The following is a 26,297-nucleotide window of genomic DNA, read 5'->3' on the forward strand; positions in this document are numbered from 1 at the left end:
AGTGTGAGATTGGGTACAAAACTGTGGGCCACATGTTTGAGACCGCTGGTGTTGTGTTCTGCGCACTCACATTCTAGAATAACTATAAGGGGGCATTCACAGGTCCCACACTTAGGCATGTAACTTATAGAAAACTATAAGATTCATGCTAATGTGCAAAATTTATGTGCACATATTTAAGACTGCTTTTTATAAGATGTGATAGTGCCTAAATGTTGGTGTGCAAATGCTGACTTATGCTTTATTCTACACTACAGTATTAAGGTCACTTAAATTTGGATGCCAAAATAGCCTTTACAAATTCTAAAATGACAACTGGGCATCCAGATACTGTTAATACAGTAGAATTGCCTCTTAAATGATATCTAAAATGGGTGTCTGGAGAGAAAACTTTTAAAAGTTTAATGGAATAGGATCAAATTTGACATTGGGGAAAAAAACCAACCTGTTGACAAGAGGGATCAAGTTCAAAAACTGGCCAGATTAGACAAGGGGAGTCAGGGAGAAATAAGCTCCACTCCTCCAATGGCCCATTGTATTTCTACGAAGAAGCAGTTAAGCTTCTACTACATAGAAATTTGGATACTGTATCTATATAAAATTGGATATGTGTGTTCCAGCAAAACTCTGAAACGCATGGACAGATTTCAACCAAACTTGGTATACATATCACTTGCTATTTGGGAACAAACACTGTGGGGGTGGGAAGGAGGGTGACACGTAAAAATTATCAAAAACAATAGATTTTAGTGTCTACCCCATAGTGTTTTTGGGCTCGCTGAGATGAATACTCAGCATAACTCTGAAACGCATGGACAGATTTCAACCAAACTTGGTACACATATGACTTGCTATCTGGGGGTGGAAAAGGGGGTTACATTTTAAAAACTATCGAAAACGACAGATATTAGTGTCTAACCCATAGTTTTTGGGTTCACTGAGATGAATGCTGACCCAATGCCGTTAAAGTCCAAGTACAGCCCCATAGAGAGGGACATTCTTGTGGGACATGTGGGGGAGGGGCATGTGGGACATGTGTGGGGGGACTTTTTGGGATAAATAAATATCAGGGTGAATGTGAGGGGAGGGGCATGTGGAATGTGGAGGGTGGGACCTGGGGGCGGGAAGGGACATTTCGGGATAAATATCTGGTAATCTGCTAGTAGTGAAATAAAACACGATGCCTCTGAAAAGCTCTAGGCAGTTGGTTCTTAGCAATAATAGACCTCTAGACCAGTGGTCTCAAAGTCAAACCCTTTGCAGGGCCACATTTTGAGTTTGTAGGTACTTGGAGGGTCTTAGAAAAAATAGTTAATGTCTTATTAAAGAAATGACAGTTTTGCATGAGGTAAAACTCTTTATAGTTTATAAATCTCTCCTTTTGGCTAAGTCTTAATAAAAATATTGTAATTTATAGCTAAAGAGACATATGATCAAGAGAGCCTCAAAATAGTACCTGGCGGGTCACATGTGGTCCCCGGGCTGTGAGTTTGAGACCACTGCTCTAGATCCAACTTTTAACTTTATGAAAAAATGATCCTGAGATTCCCAGGCAAGGTAGACCTGACCAGGACAGAGTTGTGCATCCATAAGATCCAGGGCAGACCAAGGTAGCATTGATGCTCTGCGCTGCTCATAAGAGTTCCTATGAGTGTCGAGAACAGTGCAGATCATTCAACATGCTGGCCTGCGCTTAAAAACACTTGTGGTTTAGTAAAAAAAAAAAAAAAAAAAAAAGGTGGTGGAGGGGGGGGGGGGTTAATGATGTCAGATTTATATTTTTGCTGATTTTGTACAGCTTGACTCTTTTTTTTGTAATCTACTGTGAACTGTAAGGCTCAGTGGGCTGTAAATAAAGTTTTATGTTATATTATGCTGTCTAAGGCAGATTAGGGCAAGTTTGAGCCCTGTGACCAAGCCAGTGCAGGATCTGGGGCAGGGTTATATTAATTTCAAGCTGGATCCTGCAAAGACTGGCTCTGGTAGATCAGACTTCTCCCTATTTCTGCAGTTAGAAGTTCCCCTTTCAGACTGCCTGTCTCCTTTTCTGTACTTTCCTGGACACACACACAGATAATAGATATACCCCAATCATTACATATCAAGCAGACCAGGGGTCCACGCTCAACCTCATCAAGTTTCAAGTTTATTAGGTGACTTGATCAATCGCTTAATCAAACATTCTAAGCGATGTACACTTTAAAATTTACAATTATTAGAGAACAATACAATACGTACAAATACTTAAATAATGGTAAATTACTCTTAATTTTAACATTACTAAACATAGGGTAAGGAGGGATGAAATACAATTCCTAAAGTAAAGAAGAAACATTAAGGGAAAATACAAAAGGGAAATAGGTAACACAGGTATAACAAAGTAAAATATGATACTCCAATAATAAAATTATGTTGTAAAGGCATCTTTAAAAAGGAAGGTTTTTAATTCAGTTTTAAATTTTCCAAACTCTTTCTCCTCCCGTAAAAAAATAGGGAGGGCATTCCATGTCTGCGGTGCTGTACATGAAAAAATAAATTGTCTCCTCGTATTAATAATTTTTAATGAAGGAATAGATAGCAGATTTTGTTCGCTAGATCGTAGAGTTCTCTTTGCAGAATATGGAATAAGTAATCTAAATAAAAATGCAGGGGTCTTATTGTTCAGAGTTTTAAAAATAATTATGCATAACTTATAAGTGATTCTATGAATAACAGGGAGCCAATGAGCCTTTTTGAGGAGAGGTGTTACATGATCAAATTTTTTAGACTTAGTTATTAATTTTATAGCAGTATTTTGTATAATTTGTAGTCGTTTTATTTCATATAATGCAATTCCTTTGAATAAAGAATTGCAATAATCAATTTTAGACATCACCAAAGAGTGAATCAATATAGTAAGTGCTTTGGGACAAAGAAATTTAGAGATGGAACGAATTTTACGTAACCTATAAAAGGTAGTTTTCACTATGTTACTGATATGATCATGATAATTAAGTTTATTATCAAAGATTACCCCTAAAATTTTTGTATTTTTAACTAATTGTAGGGGAGCGTTATGAATTGAAATTGGAGAAACAAGAGGAAAACTATCCTTCCAAGGAAATAGCATAAAATTGTTTTTTTTGATATTGAGGGCCAGTCTGTTTTTATCTAGCCAGTGATCAACTTGATCAAGTTTTCCATTAATGGCCGAAATTTCACTTATGTTATTGTTATTTAAGGGGTGCAATAATTGTATATCATCGGCATAGGCAAAAACATGAAATCCTACGGATTGGCATAATGTCATCAGTGGTGCTAGAAAAATATTAAAAAGCAAGGGTGAAAGAATAGATCCTTGTGGAACCCCATGTGAAATCTGAGAAGGAAGGGATGAAGAATTATTGAAAATAACTGTAGATGTACGATCACTAAAGTAAGATGTGAACCAAGCTAGAACTTCATCTGTAACCCCAATAGATTGAAGTCGAGCAAGGAGCAACTGGTGATCAATTGTATCAAACGCTGCTGAAAGATCAAGAGAAATTAACAGCACCGATTGATGAAGATCTAAGAAATATTGAATAGAAGTTGTCATACCAATAAGGGAGTGTTCCGTGCTATGGTGTTGTCTGAAACCGGTTTGATTCGGATGTAACACATTAGTTTGTTCTATAAACTCTGAAATTTGGTTGAAAACAATTTTTTCTGTTAATTTTGCCAAAAATGTAATATTAGATATTGGTCTATAGTTAGACAGTTCATCGTGACCTACATTTTTATCTTTAATAATTGGACGGATATATGTTTTTTTCCAATCCAAGGGCACCGTATGTTGATTTAAACTCTCTGTAACTAATACATGAATCAAAGGCCCAAAGATGTCAAAATATTGTTTGAGAATTAGTTTGAGAATTAATTGAACAAAATTTTATGTTGATGTTCTCTAGGGTTTCAAACAAACCTTGCAAAATTTTTTGGCTAAATCTCTATTGGTTTGAAATTTACAGGCAAATGAATGGAGGTCACCATCAGAATGACACACTCTGCATTACAGAAAACAGCCACTTTATCTGGCTGCTTCAGCCCAACAAAATAGTCAGAGGACTGAAATTTTTTGGATTAGTAAAACCCCTGGTACTTCCTGTGCAAAGTTTGGGCACTTGTGGGATCTCTCAGAGAGAGAAAGATATAATGGTTACTGTGGAGGGGAAGAATAGATGGGCCATTTAGCCTTTATTTACCATCATGTTTTTATGTCACGAGGAAAAGCTGTGTTTCATTCTAAAAGAAATAAATTACAGTAGAATCTCAGTTATCTGGCACCCATGGAGATTGGTGGATATCAGAGAACTGTTTTTATCCCAGGACAAGCAGGCAGCATATTCTCTCCATATGGGTGACGTCATCCACGGAGCCCTGTAGCAGACAGCCTCGCAAGCAATCTTGCTTGAAGATCTTCAGAGTTTGTGAGTGCTGCACCATGCATGCACGAGTGCCTTCCCGCCTGAGTCAGGGCGCGCGTCTCCTCAGCGTGGCCTCAGTTCTTAGTTTTCCATGGAGCCAAGAAGCCCTGTCTCTCTGCTTTGCGCATTTATTAAGTGCCTTCTTGCACCGTGGCTTGCCTTGTTGTTTTATATGGGTTAGTCACTGTGCACGTCTTCGAAAAAAAAATACAGTGGTGCCTCACACAACGAACTTAATTGGTTCCAGGAGCAAGTTTGTTATGCGAAAAGTTCGTTATGTGAAACGCGTTTTCCCATAACAATACATGTTAAAAAAAATAATTCGTTCTGTAGCATAAAATATGCTAAGATGACATAAAAAAAGATAAATTTTTTGTTATTTTTATTTAGATACATCTAAAAACATACATCTCCCTGTCCTTTTACTTCCACTATCTTCCTATCCCATCTCTATTCCCTTTTGTCCCTCTCCCCATGATCAATCATCTCACCACCTCTCTCTTCCCTCACCCTCAGGGTTCAAGATTGCTTCCACTCTTTTTCCTGTTGTTCTCTCTGCCTGTCACCCTATGATTTAGCATCCCTTCTGCCCTTGTCCAATATTTCCCCTTCTCTCCCTCCCTCTCATCCCCTGCTCCAACATACCGTATTTTGACTGCCCTTTCATCCCCAGGCCTGCCAACTTCCACTCATTTACTGCTTTCTCCCACCTCTGCCAAAGCCCGCCCCCCCCCGCAGTGACCGGCAACACCAGGCACCCCCCCTCGATCGGCAACACCAGGCACCCCCCCTCGATCGGCGAAACAGGGCCCCCCCTCGATCGGCGAAACAGGGCCCCCCCTCGATCGGCGAAACAGGGCCCCCCCTCGATCGGCGAAACAGGGCCGGCGACTGCTTTCTCCCGCTGCTGTTGAAGTCTGTAAAGGGCTCTAACAGTGCGTATGCTGCCAACTGCTTCCTTCCTCCTTCCTCTCCCCTCATGATGTAACTTCCCATTTGGTTGATGGAGGAGGAGGAAGAGGGTAGCCGGTAGCGTCATGCACACTGCGCGGAAGGATGCAGCCTCGGGCGACTTCGTTGTGTGAAACGAAGTCCGTTGTACGAATCAAGACAAGAAGTTCGTTGTGCGCAGCGTTCGCAGTGCGAGGCGTCCGTTATGCGAGGCACCACTGTATATATATTTTTCTTCTTTTCCTCCATTTGTTCAACCCAGGGGCCCCCGAGTTTCGATCAGGCCGCCTGGCCTCGTTCGGCCGCAGCTGGCCTTTTTCCCTATGTCCCGGCCTGTCATCGAGTTTAAAACGTGTACGCAGTGTGGTCGGGTGATCTCTATTACTGACCCTCATCATTGGTGCATTCAGTGCCTGGGCTCCGTCCACCGGACCGAGACCTGCCCGCGCTGTGCCACTCTCTAACCGTTGGCCCTTCGTAGGCGGCGTGCCTGGATCCTCAAGCTCTTAGGCACTATGGAGCAACCGGAGGACAAGACCTCGACTTCAGCCCCGACCTTGGCCCCTGTAACGACCTCGGCCTCGAGGGCCTCGACCTCGATCAAGTTGTCCCCGGCCTCGAAGGCCCCGTCAGCCATGCCTGTTAAGGCCCCGTCCTCGGGTAAGCCTCCTCTTCCTCTTTTAGGTTCCCTACCGAAGAAGCCTTCCACAGAGTCTGTGGCGGCCCAGGCAGTGAGTGCAGTCCTGCCAGCCTCTACGAGACATCCCTCCAAGTGTGCCTCCAAGCATAGGGAATACTCTTCCTCGAGGTCGCCCTCATTGGAGCGCACTGTTGCACCTGCCCGACCAGATCCATGTATGAGGATATGCTAAAGGCCATCCTGACCATGCAAATTTTGTCCATCTTGGCCCAACTTGCCCCTGCCTCGACCCTGCTCCCTGCGAGCCAGCCTCGACAATTGTCCTCGAGTGACTCTTCCCTTCATACTTCCAGGCCTGAGTTGCCGACCGTTAGGCCTCGATCGAGGCACTATGCTAAGCTTGCCTCGTCCTTGAGGCACCTGCCTTCTAAGCGGCCGAAGGACTCCCCTTCTTGAAGAGGCCGGTCTCCAGTACCTTGGGCCTCGAGGTCCATTGAGGCCTCGGTTCAGCCTGGGCATGGGTCTCGGCCTCGGCAGTTTTCTACGCCTCCTGGGTCTCCAAGTCGAGGCAAGTCGAGGTCAAGGACCCCCTCCTCGTGGCCGTTTGGGAGAGTTCCTTCTTCCCCGGGCTCTCTGAGTCATGCCCCGTGGGTTTCCGTTCCTCAGACTCCGGGGTCTTCTTCGAGGCAGCTCAAGTGTAGACACTCTTTGACTCCTCCACTATCGCATAGCAGAGCCTCCTTGGTATCCCTGTTACTGGACACGGATATGCCTGCTCAATATTCTAGGGAGGCTTCCTCTTCCTTCTCAGCTGCTCCGAGGTCCAGATCCTCGTCGCCTCCAGAGGGGCCTTCCTCTTCCAAGGCTTCCTCTACCAAGTTCGTCTTTGACATGGGTAAGGCTCTTCAGCTGGATCTCCAGTCTGAATCCAGATATACCCTGGAATATTTGGTGGAGATGGAGCTTCCTCATCCACCCAGGGAATCTCTGTGCTGAACCCAGTCTTGAAACAGACTTTCTTCAGAAATCTGGAGACCCCTTATGCCATTCCTGCTATCCCTTCCAAGATGGAATCTCGCTATCGGACGGTCCCTTGCAAGGGGCTTGAGAAGGCGCAGCTGTCCCATCAGTCCTTGGTTATGGAGTCTTCCTTAAAGAAATCTAACCCGTCCAAGGTCTACGCTGCTGTCCCCACGGGCAAGGAGGGACATACCATGGACAAGTTTGGCCGTCGTCTGTACCAGAACTCAATGATGGCGAATAGGGTCCTCAACTATAACTTTAACTTTACGTCCTACTTCAAACACTGTATTAAGACCATGCCGTCTTTCCATTCTGATTTGGCTGCTCACCGCCTGCTGGAGTTCCGCCAGTGCCAGGAGACTCTTTCTCAGATTTGTCTCTTTATGCTTCAAGCCACATATGATGCCTATGAATTATCCTCTAGGGTTATGGCCTTTACGGTGGCTATGCGCTGCTTGGCCTGGCTGTGCATCGTGGATATGGACCCCAACTTGCAAGATCATCTAGCAAATCTTCTTTGCTCGGGGAACGAGCTGTTCGATGACTCCATCGAGGCGGCTATCAAACGCCTCTCAGCTTGCAAGCTTTGGTTGCGGATCCACCTTTCACCGTTTTCCATCATGATAAGGTGGTCCTCCGTACACATACTAAATTCTCGCCTAAAGTAGTTTTGGATTTCCACTTTAACCAATCCATTGTTCTTCCAGTGTTTTTTTCCTAAACCTCATTCTCATCCTGGAAAAGTGGCGCTTTATACTCTGGACTGTAAGCGTGCGTTGGCTTTCTACTTAACACACACTCAAGGTCATCGGACTGCTCCTCAACTTTTCATATCTTTGATCCAAATAGGTTGGGGCGTCCTGTTTCTAACTCTCCAACTCTTTCTGCTATGGTCAGGCTGGTCTCCCTCTGCAGGGTCAAGTCACGGGGCATAAGGTCAGAGCGATGGCAGCGTCTGTAGCTTTCCTCAGATCATCTCCTATTGAGGAAATCTGCAAGGCTGCCACTTGGTCCTCGGTTCATACCTTCACCTCTCATTACTGTCTGGATACTTTTTCCAGACATGAGAGCCATTTTGGCCAGTCCGTTTTGCAAAATCTATTCTCCTAACTTGCTAACTCTCCCACCGTCCCATTCTGGTTAGCTTGGAGGTCACCCACATGTAGAGAATATGCTGCCTGCTTGTCCTGGGATAAAGCACAGTTACTTACCATAAAAGGTGCTATCCAGGGACAGCAGGCAGATATTCTTACAACCCACCCACCTCCCTTGGTTGGCTTCTTTGCTAGCTATCTGAACTGAGGCCACGCTGAGGAGATGTGCGCCCTGACTCGGGCGAGAAGGCACTCATGCATGCGCGGTGCAGCACTTGCAAACTTTGAAGATCTTCAAGCAAGTTTGCTTGCGAGGCTTTCCGCTATGGGGCTACGTGGATGACATCACCCACATGTAGAGAATATCTGCCTTGTGTCCCTGGATAACACCTGTTACGGTAAGTAACTGTGCTTTCTGGTTAATTAAGAATGTGTTAGAAACCTTGTCTAACACACTCTCAATTCCCCCCCACTTACCCCCACCACCCTAAAGCACCAGCGTGGCAGCGGTCCTGAGCCACAAAGCCCTCCTCCCTCCCTTCCTCAAGTCCCCAAGCCCCGAAGCAGCTACGAGCCCCCTTCTCCTGCCCAAAAGCACCAGCGCGACAGCAGTCCTGAGCCACAAAGCCCTCCTCCCTCCAGCCCCGAAGTGGCAGAAGCAGTCGGCAGTCTTGAGCTGCGAACTCGCTCACTCACTCCCTCCTTCTCTCTCTTCCTTACCCGAAGTGCAGCAGGCAGCCTCAAAACAGGCTACTCACAGCCAGCCCCAGCAGGGCCTTTCCTCTGATGCATCACTTCTGACACATCAGAGGAAAGGCCCTACTGGGGCTGGCTGCGAGTAGCCTGTATTGAGGCTGCATCCTACTGGCTGCTGTGCTTTGGGTAAGGATGAGAGAAAGAAAGGGAGCGAGGGAGTTCGCGGCTCTGGATCGCCGCCTGCTTCTGCCACTTTGGGGCTAGAGGGGGGCTTTGTGGCTCAGGACCACTGCCGTGCTGGTACTTCTGGGCAGGAGGGGGGTTCGTAGTTGATTCGGGGCTTAGGGGCTTAAGGGAGGATTTACGGCTCATCAAAAGAGAAAAGATCAGAATGCAGTACCTGCACACAATCTTCCTTCTGCCCACTAACTGTTGACTGGCATTTAAAAGAAGCCTAGGCCCATATTCCAGTCCACTTTCACCTCTGGAAATATCTCCGCTTCACTTTTCAGACTCATCATTTTCAGTACAAAGTCCTCCCATTTGTCCTTTCTTTAGCACACAGGGTCTTTACCAAATACTTAGTAGTAGGAGTAGCTCTTCTCAGAAGATAGGCCTTTTAAATTTTAATCCGGACTAAAATAAAAACCCTTACTTCTCCCGGTTTCATCATCAATCTCAAGAAGTCTCATTTAACTCCAATACAGAATCTACAATTCATAGGAGCTCGTCTCAACAGCAAAAGCTTATCTTACTCAAGAGCATTACTTCAGAATTCAACAACTGCCCCTTCAACTGCTACAAAACACCACCTTCTCAAACTGCTAGATCACATGGCAGCATGTTCTGCAGTTATTCCAACTATCAAACTATGCAAGAGACCCATTCAGTGGGGTCTCAGAGATCAATGGAATCAGTACAGACAACCCTTGAATCACAAAATTTGGCCCACTCCTCAAATAAAGAACAATCTCCATTGGTTGCTTTCCCCATCCAACCTACTTTCAGGAGCAATTTTTCAACACCCATCACCAGATCTCATATTGGAAACAGACATCTCACCCCACAAGCTCCTTGGTTTGTATGAGAAAAAACACTTTACATCAATATACTCAACTCCGTACAGTCTTTTATGCCATCTCAACATTCAAACATCTGATCAAAAACAAGATGTTACTTGTCTGAACCGACAATTAAATAACAATACAGAATTTGGACTCTTGTCATTTGTCTGGGAACATTCATACAAACAGTCTAAATACCAGGAGCCCAAAACAACTTAGCTGATAAGCAGAATTTTATTTCCACATGAGCAGCCTCTTTCACTCTAGTGGCTCAAGACATTTTTCGTTACTGGAGAACACCAAAAATAGATCTTTTTGCAGCAGAGACAAATACCAAATTCTCCCTTTATTTTTCAAATCTCCCATCAACCAGCAGTTTCTCCCAGGATGCTTTCAATATTCCATGGACAATGCATTTCTTCTATCGTTTTCCTCCTATACTTATTTCTCGAGTTCTTCAGAAAGTGATTCAAGATTCCACTGACTTGATTTTAGTAGTCCCAGACTGGTCTTGTGAACGATGGCTGTCCCTTCTCTCCATCGACATTCCAATACTATTAGGAACTCATCCAACTCTCCTGACTCAACAAGGCGGTTGACTGATACACCCCAACTTTTCAGCATTAACTCTCAAAGTCTGGCACCTCAGGAGTTCTTTATCACCAATAATTCAAATGTTTTAACAGCAGCAAACAAACCATCCCACCCAAAAGTCATATTCCCTAAAATGGAAATGTTTCTCCATATGGTGTTTGGCTCAGCATTTGGATCCATATCATTATTTGATTCCAAACCTTTTATAGTACCTTAGACATCTCTCCAATTCTGAACTAAAAATAAAGCTATCAGAGTTCACCTAGCAGCCATCTCTTCTGTCCATCTTGAATATGATCATAACACTGCTTTCATCCCATCAAAAGATTCTATAAGAAGCGCCCAAACATTAGGCGCCTAATTAGGCACTGTTCAGCGCAATTCAAGTAAAATTAGGTTCTGTTTAATATGCTGAGCGGAACCTATTTTGGAGGCACCCAAGAAATAGGCCAGCTCCAGGCGCCTAACATGTAGCCATGCCCATGCCTAATATTCCTAGCGCTTATTTTTTTGAAGGCCGCCTAAATTTTTTAGAGGCGCCTTGTTACAGAATCGCGCTTTCTTGATAGGCACCTATGTTTCAATCAGTGCTGATTAAAAAGCTTAATTGAGCTTGTTATTCAATTTAGAGAGGCGCCTATCTAATTGGGCGCCTCTGAAATAGGTGCCTAACTTTAGGCGCTGGTTACATAATTTGGGCCTAAGTGTTTTCTCAAAAGACTCATGCATTTATGATATCCATTCCAGCCCCCTCCACCAACATGGGATTTCAACCTAGTCTTAACAGCTCCTTTTGCCTCAATTTTATCCCCTGGAATCAACATCATTCCAATTCCTCACTTGGAAAACACTTTTCCTAGTTACCATCACTTCAGTAAGAAGGATCAGTGAAATTCAAGCACTTGTACATTATTCACCATACACCAGATTTTTTCCAATGAAAGTAGTCCTCTGTACTCATCTCAAGTTTCATCCCAAAGTGGTTGCCATCTTCCACCTTAATCTAGAAATCACCCTTCCCATAATCTTTCCAAAACCTCATTCAGAACCAGCAGAATCCATACTTCATACTCCAGGTTGCAGAACACCTTTATTCTATTTACAGTGCATTCAGTACTCAGAGAGTCATCACAGCTTTTCCTGTTCTATAGCTTGTCTTATCTGGGCCAAGCAGTTTCAAAATGTACACTCTCCTCTTGGATAGAGAACTGCATAGCCTTCTGTTACGAGCAGGCAAACCTCCTTCCAGGGAGATTGGAAGCCTATATTCTTAAGAGCAATCTCAACTATAGCAACCCTTCTAAAAGGAGGAAGTCCTTTCAGTTGTTAGTGCTGGTGAGTGGAACAGGCACCAGTGAGATCAGCCAGAACATTGGGCTGTTTGAGGACCTTTTGCTATTTAGCAGACTTACCACCGCAGAATGCAGCTGTGGGCCTGACCAAAGGGGCAGGTCCCGCCAGGAGCAAGAGAATTTGATCTCCACAGGCAAAAGGAAGATCAAGGGACCTATTAAGGAAGCAACCCTGGTTCAGGTTTCTATGGCCCAGCATGTTTGCCCAGTTACAGTGGGAGGTCAACATTGTTCTTCCTCCCTGGTAGTGGCTTATTTTTCATTGGGTGAAGGAACCCTGACCCCTCAACTTGTAATGGTATTGGGGGGATCAGTAGTTCCTGCCAGAGATAGAACTACATAGGGTGGTATGGTGAATACTCCAACAAGTATATTTCTCTAGTTTCTTTATCAGGTTTCAGGTTTATTTAAAATTTGATAGTATCACCTATAAAACTTCTAGGCGATGTAGATATTAAAAACAAAGTCATTATTTTACAGCTTAAAAATTAAACCAGATTAGTTATAGACTAACTTGATACAGAAGGAAAAAAGGGAAAGAACTACAGTTCATAGACAATTGCGTGCAAGACAATCGCGCGCGGACAACTGAGCGCGAGACAACTGAGCGCGAGACAAATGAGCGGAAGACAATTGAGCGTTAAGACAAGTGAGCGCAAAGACAACCGAGCGTAACACATTTGAGCGCAAGACAATTGAGCGCAAATTATTTCCAGAAATGTGCACGAGTGGGACAACTGAGCGCAAGACAACTTAGCGCAAGACAACTCAGCGCCAGCAAGTGAGCGCAAGACAACTCAGCGCAAGACAACTCAGTGCAAGACAACTCAGTGCCGGCAAGTGAGCGCAAGACAACTCAGCGCAAGACAATTCAGTGCAAGACAACTCAGTGCCGGCAAGTGAGCGCAAGACAACTCAGCGCAACACAACTCAGGGCCAGCAAGTGAGCGCAAGACAACTCAGCGCCAGCAAGTGAGCGCAAGACAATTCAGCGCAAGACAACTCAGCGCCGGCAAGTGAGCACAAGACAACTCAGCGCAAGACGGAAGCACGCACCGAAGAAAAAGGGGATTTTGTTGGGGAACCCCCACAGTTTACTTAATACAGATCGCGGCGGCGTTGTGGGGGGTTTGGAGGGTTGTAACCTCCCTCATTATATTGGAAACTTAACTGTTTCCCTGTTTTTTAGGGAAAAAGTGAAGTTTTCAGTAAAATGTGTGGAGTTACATTCCCCCAAACCCCCCACAATGCCCCCACAACGTGGCGCAATCTGTATAAAGTAAAGTGGGGGGTTTTCCCCCCTCCACACCCCCGTCGGAGACCTTAAAAATATTAATTTTGTTCGGCACGCGCCTCCACGCTGCGCTCAGTTGTCTGCGCACGGCCTTTGTCCTGGCGTGCTCTTGACCTGACACCGTTAAAGCAGAGCTGATAGGAATGGGAAAGGGACAAGGACAGCAACATAACTCATAGGGACAGGATGGTGAAATTTAGTTCCTGTGTCCCTGTGTCATTCTCTATTTGGAAAAAGAGTTTAATAAATCAAAGTAACAGGGTGGCCAGGTTACCCAGTTCCAGGCTGCAGATTTTGGGATAGTTCTCAATTTTTGACCCAGTTGTTTTTGTCCCGTTACCAGACACATTCATTGGGGACTGTGAGACCTGTAATAGTGGAAGGTAAATGGGCATAGTGGGTGTTTGCATTGGGGTCATAATGAAATGCCCATAGTCTGATGCCTGCAGTGTCTATTCATCTGATCCATCTGTCAAATGCTAAGTTTCATTATTTGTGTTTGTCCTGCATTATATGTTTGTTGTATGAATTGTTAAAATTTTGTAAAGCTGAATTTGCTTAATGATCTTTACATGACAGAATATATGTTTAAAGTGTTTATGAAGATCATTGTCTCGTTTTCTTTGTTTGTTTAAATCGTTATTCATGTTCAAACTTACAAGTGTCTTCATGCTCTGTTGTCTTCACGCTCAGTTGTCTTTAGGCCCAACAGATTTTAAAGATTAAAGACAAGCTTCACTGCACCCCTCCCCCCCGAATAAAACCCAAACAAAACTGTCCACAATTTGTTTGCAGCCTTCTAGTTATTGATTTTATGAAGTGTCTTTATATGTTAAAAGATAATAATAACCAATTTGTTAAATGGCAACCTTAGTCATTATAAGTCATTATAAGTTCATAATCTCATTGGAGTTTGTGAGTGTAAAATAAATTCTGGAATCAATAGTTGTATTATAATGTTTTTATTTCTGGGTAACTGTATTATTGAAGAAAGCATAATACAGTGAACATATAGAATGGATAACATAGGTCCCCCAGGGCAAAGTTAAATGCAAAGTAAGTATTATTGAACACAAGTAAACATGATGTGAACAGCAAATAATAACATTGAATGATAAAGATCATTATAAGAAGTTTGAAATTGAAAAGACAATTACATGGTCTAAAAATAGGATGATGATGAAAGCATAAATTCACAGAAAGAGAAGTATTCTATATGCTTGAGATTCAGTGTTTGAACTGGAGGATGTAAAAGATTATATACATACATAAGTATAGTACATATACACATATAGAATGCTTTTCTGTCAATGAGAAAGTATTCTTCCTCATCAAGGGCAAGCACAGGAATATTGGAGAATTGAACATTAAAAGCAGTTGTAAATTGAAAAGACAATTATTGTTCCACATCCTTACTCTCAGTTGAAGAAATAAATGCATGTTGTGTCAGAAGTATATGAAGACCTGTTAATGCTTAAAAAAATTCTTAGTCAACAGAGATATTATGACTGCAAGGGTAAGCACAGGAACATTGTAGAAAATGACAGGGAGTGGATGAAACTCCAGTGCGAAAGCCTAAATTCACAGAAAGAGAAGTATCCTGTATGCTTTAGGTATAAAATAGTTAAGCCTTGAGCTTCAGTGTTTGAACTGGAGGATGTAAAAGACTATGAACTTTAAAAGATCATATATAGAGATACATACATAAATCTAGTCCATATATACATATTGAGTACTTCTTGTTCAATGCTAAAGTATTGTTCCCCATCAAGCACAGGAACATTTGAAAAATGGACAGAGTGTGGAGAAAACTGACTCTTTGGCTCTCATTCAGTCAGTGTGTGTGTGTCTGTGTGCAGTGTGAGCCACAATAGTGGTCGCTGAAACAGGGGTGGTGGGTGGTGAGGTACTTAGATTAACTGAGTACTTTGCAAAAATGTCATAGATTCACAGAGAAGATGACTTCCTATTATGGATTTTGTGTGCACAAGCACAAATTTTCCAAGCGTGAAGTACTCTGATTAACTGAGTACATGTCGCTTAATGCTAAACTGCTGTTCCCCATCAAGGGGAAACGTAGAAATATAGGTGAAATGGACAGGGCCTGGGGGAAACTGGCGCACCTGTTCAATGCTAGTGCCTTGACACTGCGCTCAGGAAGTACGTATTAAATACATGCTATTACTTCAGGAGACCAATGCCCCTGTTTTATTAATGGTAAGTAGTTCTGCATTTAAAGCAAACTAAATGCGCATCTCCTTACAAGAGGCATACAGGGATATGGGTGACTAAAATTACGCCAGGTGTACACCTTATACAGCAAAAAACAAAAGGAATTGACCCCAAAATTTCCACAAAGAAGAAAATCCAGAGAAAACCAAAAAAACTCTGTGGAGTGACGATGTTCCTAAATGGACTTTATTTGAAAGTATCAAAGTTCCAAAGGTACACTAAAATCATCCACATAAAATAATTCCATCCACATAAAAGTAAATCATCCACATAAGAGCCTTAAAGGACCTAGTCCGCTAGGGATAAAGGACCCAACACGGTCCGCGTTTCGACAAAAAGTCTTCTTCAAGGGTCCCTGGGGGTCCTATAAAGGTGTGTACGTGGGAAACAATTGTGTGGTGAACCGGAAGTGAGACACTGCTTGCATTTGCAAAGGAAAGATGTTAACATATCACCTCTATACATTTCATCTAATACTTAAATGATTAAGAACGATAAGTGTTCTACTCTATTAAAAACATCTCTAAACAAGATAAGCTGTCAGTCTTGTAGCTTTACAAATTCTACCTAGTTGACACAGCCATGTAAATTAACACTTATGTTTGATAAGGTTTTGCATTTATCCTGTACGCAGTTGTGCCTTATTTTCAATAAACTGTATATTAAAATGTCTTTTTAAAAGTATCATAGATATGATGTCACATTTTTCTGATCATCAAAGGAGAGCTGGCAAGCCAAGTCCAGACATGGGAACTGAGATAGTAGGAGGTAGGCGAGTCATGATGCTGGAGAATTCAATTGTGAACTTGTAGTCACAGCCGCTGCAACACAGGAGGCTGGAGGGCAAAGAAAACACTGTTGTCAGGGAGGAGAAAGAGAGAGGGTGAGGGAGAGAGAGAGGGAGGGAGAGGGAGAGAGCCACTCACAGGAGGATTGAAGATCCCACGAGACGGTAGGAGGCAGGCGAGTCATGATGCTGGAGAATTCAGTTGTGAACTTGTAGTCACAGCTGCTGCAACACAGGAGGCTGGATGGTAAAGAAAACACTGTTGTCAGGGAGGAGAAAGAGAGAGGGTGAGGGAGAGAGAGAGGGAGGGAGAGGGAGAGAGCCACTCACAGGAGGATTGAAGATCCCACGAGACGGTAGGAGGCAGGCGAGTCATGATGCTGGAGAATTCAGTTGTGAACTTGTAGTCACAGCTGCTGCAACACAGGAGGCTGGAGGGCAAAGAAAACACTGTTGTCAGGGAGGAGAGAGAGGGAGGGAGAGGGAGAGAGCCACTCACAGGAGGATTGAAGATCCCACGAGACGGTAGGAGGCAGGCGAGTCATGATGCTGGAGAATTCAATTGTGAACTTGTAGTCACAGCTAATGCAGGAGGCTGAAGGGGAAAAAAAACACTGTTGTCAGGGAGGAGAGAGAGAGAGGGTGAGAGAGAGAGAGAGGGAGGGAGAGGGAGAGAGCCACTCACAGGAGGATTGAAGATCCCACGAGACTGTAGGAGGCAGGCAAGTCATGATGCTGGAGAATTCAATTGTGAACTTGTAGTCACAGCTGCTGCAACACAGGAGGCTGGAGGGCAAAGAAAACACTGTTGTCAGGGAGGAGAGAGAGGGTGAGAGGGAGAGGGAGAGAGCCACTCACAGGAGGATTGAAGATCCCACGAGACGGTAGGAGGCAGGCGAGTCATGATGCTGGAGAATTCAATTGTGAACTTGTAGTCACAGCTGCTGCAACACAGGAGGCTGGAGGGCAAAGAAAACACTGTTGTCAGGGAGGAGAGAGAGGGTGAGGGAGAAGGAGAGAGAGATGGAGGGAGAGGGAGAGAGCCACTCACAGGAGGATTGAAGATCCCACGAGACGGTAGGAGGCAGGCGAGTCATGATGCTGGAGAATTCAATTGTGAACTTGTAGTCACAGCTGCTGCAACACAGGAGGCTGGAGGGCAAAGAAAACACTGTTGTCAGGGAGGAGAGAGAGAGAGAGGGAGGGAGAGAGAGAGAGAGGGAGAGAGCCACTCACAGGAGGATTGAAGATCCCACGAGATGGTAGGAGGCAGGCGAGTCGAGTCATGATGCTGGAGACTGTAGGTGGAGTGGGGTGGGTAAGTTGGGAACTGATGAGGAGGGGTGGGAGTGTGGAGGGGGGATGGATGAGATGGGGAGGGAGTTGTTTTTTTTCTTTTTTTGTATTTTTTTCAGGGAGGGCTAAGGGCAGGAGGGGGAGGGAGTTGTTTTTTTTCTTTTTTTGTATTTTTTTCAGGGAGGGCTAAGGGCAGGAGGGGGAGGGAGTGAGACAGGGGGAGGAAGAAGGGGAGGGAGTTTTTTTTCCTTTTTGTATTTTTTTCAGGGAGGGCTAAGGGCAGGAGGGGGAGGGAGTGAGGCAGGGGGAGGAAGAAGGGGAGGGAGTTGGTTTTCTTGTATTTTTTTCAGGGAGGGCTAAGGGCAGGGGGAGGAAGAAGGGGTGGGAGTTGTTTTTTTCTTTTTTTGTATTTTTTTCAGGGAGGGCTAAGGGCAGGAGGGGGAGGGAGTGAGGCAGGGGGAGGAAGAAGAGGAGGGAGTTGTTTTTTTTCTTTTTTGTATTTTTTTCAGGGAGGGCTAAGGGCAGGAGGGGGAGGGAGTGAGGCAGGGGGAGGAAGAAGGGGAGGGAGTTGTTTTTCTTTTTTTGTATTTTTTTCAGGGAGGGCTAAGGGCAGGAGGGGGAGGGAGTGAGGCAGGGGGAGGAAGAAGGGGTGGGAGTTGTTTTTTTTTCTTTTTTTGTATTTTTTTCAGGGAGGGCTAAGGGCAGGAGGGGGAGGGAGTGAGGCAAGGGGAGGGAGAAGTGGTGACAAGAGGGTGCAGCTCCCTCGGTAACAGTGGGAGCCATTCACGGGGTGGGAGGGGCACCACGAAGTGCTGCAAGCAAGACCTGTAGTGCCCCTGTCACGTCACGGATGTTTCTGACGGACTCCTCTGCAAAGTCTTGCATGTGCTGCACCCCCGATAAGATGGTTGCCACCGCCGTGTAAATGTCCTCCGCTGTTACTGAACTGGGCGGAGGATCTGTGTTTGTGGCAGCGTGAGCCACAATAGTGGTCGCTGCAACAGGGGTGGTGGCCGGTGCGGGGTTGGTCCCACAATCTCGGGTGGAGGGTCGGAGGGGGGCACAACAGGTGGGACAACGGGTGGGGCTTTGAATGGGGAGGGGGGATGTTGACATAGGCGGGGAGGAGGAGGAGGAGGATGCCAATATATCTGCAATGAAAAAGAGCATTAAAAGCAGTTGGACATTGAAAAGACAATTACGTAGTCAGCATGGTCTTGGCAGATAAAGTGTACAGTGGAAGCATCTATGAGACAAACTTGGTTCTTTTTGTTACATATGAATAAACCTAAGCATTTGATATTATATTAAGAAAATTCAAGTGATGTCTTAAATCTTAAATGTGTTTATTAATTGTACACTTGATGTACGTTTTAAAAATGAATAAAAGATTTTAAAATAAAAAATTACAGAATCAAAATATCGGAACACTTACCGGACTGGACAGAGAGGTCGCTGAATCTGTCCAGGATGGGTGTTGAGGGAGGACTCATGGAGGTATGTGGGAGGGCTGGGGGAGAGGTGATGACAGATGGACGATGTTGGGGGAAAAGGTACGTTAGATAGATTGTGAGCCCACCAGGACAGAGAGGGAAAAATGCTTGAGTACCTGATTGTAAAAACCGCTTAGATAACCTTGATAGGCGGTATATAAAATCCTAATAAACTTGAAACTTGAAAAGTTTAATGCAGAACTGGGGTTTAGGGGTGGGAGGGAGGGGGAACTGGGCATTGGGAATGAAGGGGCAGGGCTGGGTTTGGGGCGTTTTCAGAGGGGGATCCTGGAAAAGGGTGGTCTAGGGCGTCGGTGGGGGGAAGTGGGACGGGACTGGGTGGAGGTGGAAGGGGTTTGGGAAGTGGGACGGGGCTAGGCAGAGGTGGAAGGGGTTTGGGAAGTGGGACGGGGCTAGGCAGAGGTGGAAGGGGGTTGGGAAGTGGGACGGGGCTGGGCAGAGGTGGAAGGGGGTTTGAAGTGGGGCGTCGGCGTGGGATAAGGAAGGAGCGGTCAGGGATAGGGGCATCTTCCTCCTGATCCTCCTCCTCCTCTTCCTCACTCGCATCTGAAGACATAAATGCATGTAGTGTCAGAAGTATATGAAGAACTGTTAATGTTTAAAATACATTATTAGTCAACAGAGATATTATGACTGCACACCTTATACCCACCCGATATTTTACTGTAACATACCTGTGGTGTTGTCCAGATTCCGTCGTACAGCCTGCGCCCATGCAGGGTGATGGAGCCTAAGCTCTCGGGCTTTTTTCTTCAAATCCTCAACCTATTATATAATGGAGAGACATGAGTGAGGCATGATATATATATGGGATATGTTCAAGCAAGGGTAGGCAACTTCAGTCTTCGAGCCCCGTATTCCAGTCCGGGTTTCAGGATTTCACCAATGAATATGCATTGAAAGCAGTGCCTGGAAATAGATTCCAAGCATATTCATTGTGGAAATTCTGAAAACACGACTGGAATACAGCTATTTAACTCAAACAAGTAAATGAGAGGCACCATTATTGCGCAATTTTGCAGCGGATGCATGATGATGCAGTGCGCGATTTCATGAGATGCGTATGAAATACGCATCCATTATTGCCTTCCGCGCCCCCCCAAAAATATATTTGTCCGCGCCAGTTTGTCAGCGCGCAATTGTCTATGAACAACATGTATTTAATAAGTACTTACGGAGCGCGGTGTTAGAGCGCTGGCGTTGAACAGGTGCGTCAGTTTACCCCAGGCCCTGTCCATTTCCCCTATATTTCTACGTTTCCCCTTGACGGGAAACAGCAGTTTTGCATTGAGCGTGAAGTACTCAGTTAATGTGAGTACTTCACGCTCGGAGAAGTTGGGCTTCCGCCCACGAAACCCTTGATAGGATGCCATCTTCTCTGAATATATAACGTTTTTGCAAAGCTTATATGCCAGTCACATGACTGATGGTGTGTGAATATCGGGAGATTTCCCCTTTTCAGCGCTGCTATTGGTTATCTAAAACACGTGTTATATGGTTAATCGTCAAACAGATTTTACTACATTGTAGTGATGAAATGCGCATATTAATTGAGTATGTGTGAATTTATAGTATATAGTTTTGTAGTACTTTATTGAAACACATTTAACATTAGCATGACGCGCATATGTGTTAAACGTGTGATGACATCAGCATGTCTCCATTAGTGCATAATGATGACGTGTGTCATCATCTTAAAGTTATAGTACTTTTTCGCGCAATTGACGGGTTAGTTTCCCAGCGCGCAATTGACGGGTTTTAGTATAATGAGCGCAAGTGAAAACCGCGCAGACGAACAGAGTTACTGGGAAATCTGAATAAATGGTGACAGTTGTAAATGCGGGTGGGGGGCCTAATTGCGCATGCGCATATGTTGTTCAATGCATGCATGTGCTGACCTATTGATCCTAAAGATTCAGATGTGAGTCGCGCCGATATGAAAGTGCAGCGTACATGTGAAAAGGCTTTATCAAATACTGGCAATAATCTTTTATTTATTGTATACGCAAAAGGATTGAGTGCAAGTCAAATGCGTGAGAGATTGACACATCCGCGCATGCGCAGCTATAACAGTGTTTGCATATGGGAAACACATAAGAACATTAAAATTATATTAATTTTAAAAAGATCAGGGAGTCATGAGCAAATTATTGTAATGATAACACATCATTTTCCACTCATAATATATTAATACAATCATACATCACATATTTTAGGGAAGAGGGATGCGGAGGGAATACATTACTGCTCAATGCAGTAAGTAAGATGCTGCCTTTTCTATTTACACTTTTGTTGATTACTAAACATCGTGTTTTCCATAATGATAGGTGTTGTCAATAAATGGATAGAGGTTTAATGAGATGTGCACAGCTGTTATGGGATGCATTTCTTTAACTGGTCTTTTATAAATAATTGCATAAAAGTATCTGGACAAAAACCAATTACAGAGGATGGGGTATATTTTACAACCTTATATAGGTATCATCACACTAAGGTGTGTATTGGGTCGTTCGTTAATTCTTAGCTTTGTCCTAAAGTTAACTGACCTAATGTTAACTGAAAATGGAATCTAAGTCACTCTGCACTGATAATATGCCACCAGGTCAATCGTACAGGAGATGATTTAATCTACATAAAGCATGGAATTGAAAATTCTTATTTTTCTATTGGAATTGTGAACTTATTTTCTCTGCTAATGTCTTAGAAGTTTCAAGCATCAAATAGCATATTCCTGTTCTGCCTTCTGATGCATTCCATTGGACTTTAAACTAGAGTTTGTTGTGGCCTAATGGTTAGAGCTACAGCCTCAACACCCTGAGGTTGTGTTTCAGACTGCGCAGTGCTCCTTTTGACCCTTGGCAAGTCACTCAATCCTACATTGTCCCAGGTATGTGAGATAGATTGTGAGCCTACCGCAACAGATAGGGATAATTAATGAGTATCCATTTGAAAACCACTTAGATAACCTTGAAAGGCGGTATATAGAAACAGGGACGAAGAGCGAAGTAATAAAATTTGTAGATGACACCAAGCTATTCAATGGGGCTAGGACTAAAGAGGACTGTGAAGATTTACAAATGGATAATTGGAGCATTGAATTTCAGCATCTCGATGGCCACAAATTTGTTGTTGAATGAAGAGATGATCAATGTCTGCAACTATGAGACAAACTTGTGTTGTTATTTAACATAGAGCATCTTGGACACCAGTTATATATTATTATTCATTCTAGGATAAAATAGCATTTGGAATGATGGGAGTGAAGGGAGGTAATTCCATGTATCCTAAAATGAAATGGAAAGATTGCCCAATGATATATTTAATGATATAAGAATAAATATGATTAGAAGAAATGTTATTCATTTTTTAAGCTTACATCAAGTGTTCCAATAATAAAACATTTTAATTTAAATGCATCACTTGCAATTCTTTCTAACAGTTAATTGTTTCCATTGTGTCCTTACTTGTTACTTAGTGGGATAGTACAATAAAAACTTACATTTAATGGCATGGTTATTGATGTCATACTAACATAAATAAAACAAAAAAATGTTTTAACCATTGGTAAATGTTTATTAAAATATTGCATATGTGATAAACATGTAATACACATATATTCAAATGCAGTGTCAAGAACACAAAATTTTTCAGTTCACCATTCATTATCTTTTATGTACAACATGCTGAATTGTAAAACAATGCAGTATTCTACATCTCATGTTTTCTGAGACTGACTGACATTCCTACTTTGGAACTCTGCTTGTGTGTTCTAGAAAGACCAACACCTGACTGCAACCATCACGTTTGTACCTTTGTTAAATTATATGTGTTATAGCATAAAAGCACACATGGTATAGCATTGCTTCTAATCATGTATGGTTGAACAACAACATAGAGTGTGAAAGCTGGGGTTGTTACAGCAGATAAGCAATATCTGTGGGTCTGAGAGCAAAGGTTGGCACATCAGTTAACCAACAGTATTGGGAGTGAGAAAGATATTGGCAGAGTGGGTAACCAATATCAGTGGGAGAGAGTAAGTGAGGAGGATGTTGTTATAGCAGTTAAACAGCATCAGGACCAAATTAAGATAGAGTTTAAATGAAGCAGTTGAAACAACAGTTAGCAGGCCTCTGGCTGTCTGGCCCACCAAAAGGAGTGGGGGACATAGACCATTTAAAGTGTCTCATCTGTTCCTGCACCATGTGTGGAAAACAAACATTTTGCTTGCAGACCCTTGAAAAAGAAAGACAACACACCCTTCAAATTAAATGAGCAACATTTAAAGGGTAGAAAGAGGGAAGGAGCTTAACACAGGCTATCCCTGAAGCCGCTCCATTCAAGACACCATCTGACCTGCCCTACGTGAAGGAAAAAGCCTTTGTACACCACCCACAACACCTTGAAAATGTCAAAGCGAGTACAGTATGCTTGAGTGGGTTACCTTGGTCGGCATAAAAAACCTTCACGCTTGGCACATGTCAGAGCAGTGGATACTAGGATAGGTAGGGAATAGAGGAGGGCTTCAGGGAAACTCCTGGGGGAGAGATCCTGGACGCAAGAGTTAGCAAGCCTCTGGCTGTCTGGCACACCAAAAGGAGAGGGGGACATAGACAATTTAAAGTGTCTCATCTGTTCCTGCACCATGTGTGTTTGGGAAGACATTCCTGCTTCGGGGGACTCTGCTTCTAGGTCCTAGAAAGGTCAATACCTGACTGCCACCATCACGTTTGCACCCTTGTCAACCCATTCTGGGTCCTGCAAAGGTCAACACATGACTGCTACCATCCATTTTGCACCTCTGTTATGTACAACATGCTGAATTCTAAAGCCATGTCTTCTTTTTCTACATCTCATGGTTTCTGAGACAGCACCTAACTGACATTCCTGCTTGGGGGGACTCTGCTTCTGGGTTCTAGAAAGGTCAACACCTGACTGCCACCATCACGTTTGCACCCTTGTCAACCCATTCTGGGTCCTGCAAAGGTCAACACATGACTGCCACCATCTGTTTTGCACCTCTGTTATGTACAACATGCTGAATTCTAAAGCCATGTCTTCTTTTTCTACATCTCATGGTTTCTGAGACAGCACCTAACTGACATTCCTGCTTGGGGGGACTCTGCTTCTGGGTTCTAGAAAGGTCAACACCTGACTGCCACCATCACGTTTGCACCCTTGTCAACCCATTCTGGGTCCTGCAAAGGCCAACACTTGACTGCCACCATCAGGTTTGCACCCTTGCTAACCCGTACTAGGTCCTGCAAAGGCCAACACATGACTGCCACCATCAGGTTTGCACCTCTGTTATGTACAACATGCTGAATTCTAAAGCCATGACTTTTTCTACATCTCATGGTTTCTGAGACAGCACCTGACTGACATTCCTGCTTGTGTACTTTCTGGGCCACCAAAAACAAGGGAGGAAATGTACAATTTCAAGTTTTTCAAATTTTCCTTAACACTGGCTATCCCTAAAGCCGCTCCATCCAAGACACCATCTGACCTGCCCTACGTGAAGGAAAAAGCTTTTGAACACCACTCATAACATCTTGAAAATGTCAAAGAGAGTACAGTATGCTTGAGTGGGTTACCTTGGTCGGCATATAAAACCTTCACGCTTGGCACATGTCAGAGCAGTGGATACTAGGATAGGTAGGGGCCAGAGGAGGGCTTCAGGGAAACTCCTGGGGGAGAGATCCTGAGCGCAACAGTTTGCAGGCCTCTAGCTTTCGGGCCACCAAAAGGAGAGGGGGACATAGACATTTCAAAGTGTCTCATCTGTTCCTGCAGCATATGTGCTTGGGAAGACCGTATGGACATGTCAAAGCAAAGTTCATATCACTGAGTGAACACAATTGTAGCATAGCAACAGGAAAACCTGAACTTCAATAACAAACTCTAAAGTTCCAGATTATGTGCTTTACCATGGAGATATTGAAAGAGAGGTCTTTGTCCGTATGTTGGCAGCAGCGTTGTTAGTCTTTGTGTCACTCTCACATACGTGCTCTTACTGCTGGGTGGTGCGCAGTTACCAGCCTGGAATCGAGCAAGCAGCTGTTCTGTGTGATCTTGCTCACGCTGTATATGTTCAAGGAGTTTAAATATGGTTGGATGGTGGCATGCAACAGAGGATTGAAATGCATGGTGCCAACCTTCAACTGAATTATTGGTCCGAGGCAGTCCATCTTCCACACGGGAGCGCATATTCCACAGAGGAATAGGAAACGGTGGGACACGTCTCCCATTATGCCGCATTCTACCGATGTAATTGTCTTCCCAATAGTCATACACCGGGGTCAGTTCATCTGGTTGACTCTCCTCCAAGGTCTTGAAACACTCAGCAACATCATCCATAGGAACAAAACTTAATGCTAACAGCATTTTGGTGAACAATCTTACTCTCTCCTCATCTCTATAGTTGGCGGTCAGTCCCTCATGTTGAATTCTGCGCCACAATGATTGACCCAGATGGAACAGGCAGCCAGAAACTGTAGCATTCGGAAATACTGTGTGGGCAGCTTGCAGACTTGCTCTCTCAAAGTCCATCAAGATAGTCAATGGTGCCAACGTGTTTCTGGTTTCTACCAATTTCCTTAACACACGTTCATAGTCCTCCTCCCTTTTACTGTTCAACAACACGTACACCATGGGAAGTGCACGATTGTCTACAAATGCATGGATGGTAAACACTTGTACAAACAAATGGGGGGCAACTTTGAATGTCCCATCCATGAACCAATGTCCATGTTGCTCCAACACCTCAAGATTTGATTGTGTTGTAAAAATGAAAATGCGTCTTTCATCATTTTCACCAGAATCTCACAACAGTAATTGTTCACCACGTATGCTTCTTTGGAGCGGCTCAGGAATTTGTATCTCTCTTATGCACCTGGGATTACCCATTGCTAGATGGCCTGCATTTCTCTTTCTATTAATTGTTCTCTGCATGGAGGTGTATGCAGGCAATAATGTAGCTGCTTCTAAACTTGTAACAGCTGTTGTCCCATGAATGATCTGTCGTGGCTTTTCAACCGTAGCCACAGCTCTTTCATGTATCTCTCCCATCATTTGTTCAGCTTCAATTCTGGCTTGTTGGGTGCATGCACATGCGCCGTTATCTCGTCAGAAGATCCATCAACGTGCTTCTTTCTTCCGACACAGTCACGGCGCACACACCTCCAAGACGTGGAACCGTCTGCCATCACTCGGTCATGACGATAACGATAGCCCTCATGAACCCAGTGCTCTCTCCCACGCTGTGAAGTTATTACTTCCATGTCTATGTCAAATCACTCCTGAAACCATACAATTAATA

General features: G+C 43.9%; 2 protein-coding genes across 13 annotated transcripts in view; one reads left to right on the plus strand and one right to left on the minus strand.

Moving 5' to 3' along the window:
- Positions 1-26,297, plus strand: part of DZIP1 (DAZ interacting zinc finger protein 1) — a 585,021-nt gene that overhangs the window by 20,974 nt on the left and 537,750 nt on the right. The gene's annotated exons all lie outside the window — the stretch shown is intronic.
- LOC117361931 (dnaJ homolog subfamily C member 3-like) overlaps positions 18,114-26,297 on the minus strand; it is a 150,556-nt gene continuing 142,372 nt past the window's right edge. For 2 of the 9 annotated variants that reach the window (XR_004539755.1, XR_004539756.1), the window contains exon 8: positions 22,179-26,277. The gene's annotated coding sequence lies outside the window, so the exon portion shown is untranslated. Of the gene's footprint in view, positions 19,529-19,656; positions 19,748-22,178; positions 26,278-26,297 lie in introns of those variants that run through there. The other 7 variants (XR_004539754.1, XR_004539753.1, XR_004539749.1 and 4 more) reach the window with 5 other exon arrangements.

The sequence above is a fragment of the Geotrypetes seraphini genome, chromosome 6 (genome assembly GCF_902459505.1).
Source record: "Geotrypetes seraphini chromosome 6, aGeoSer1.1, whole genome shotgun sequence".
Lineage (NCBI taxonomy): Eukaryota > Metazoa > Chordata > Amphibia > Gymnophiona > Dermophiidae > Geotrypetes > Geotrypetes seraphini.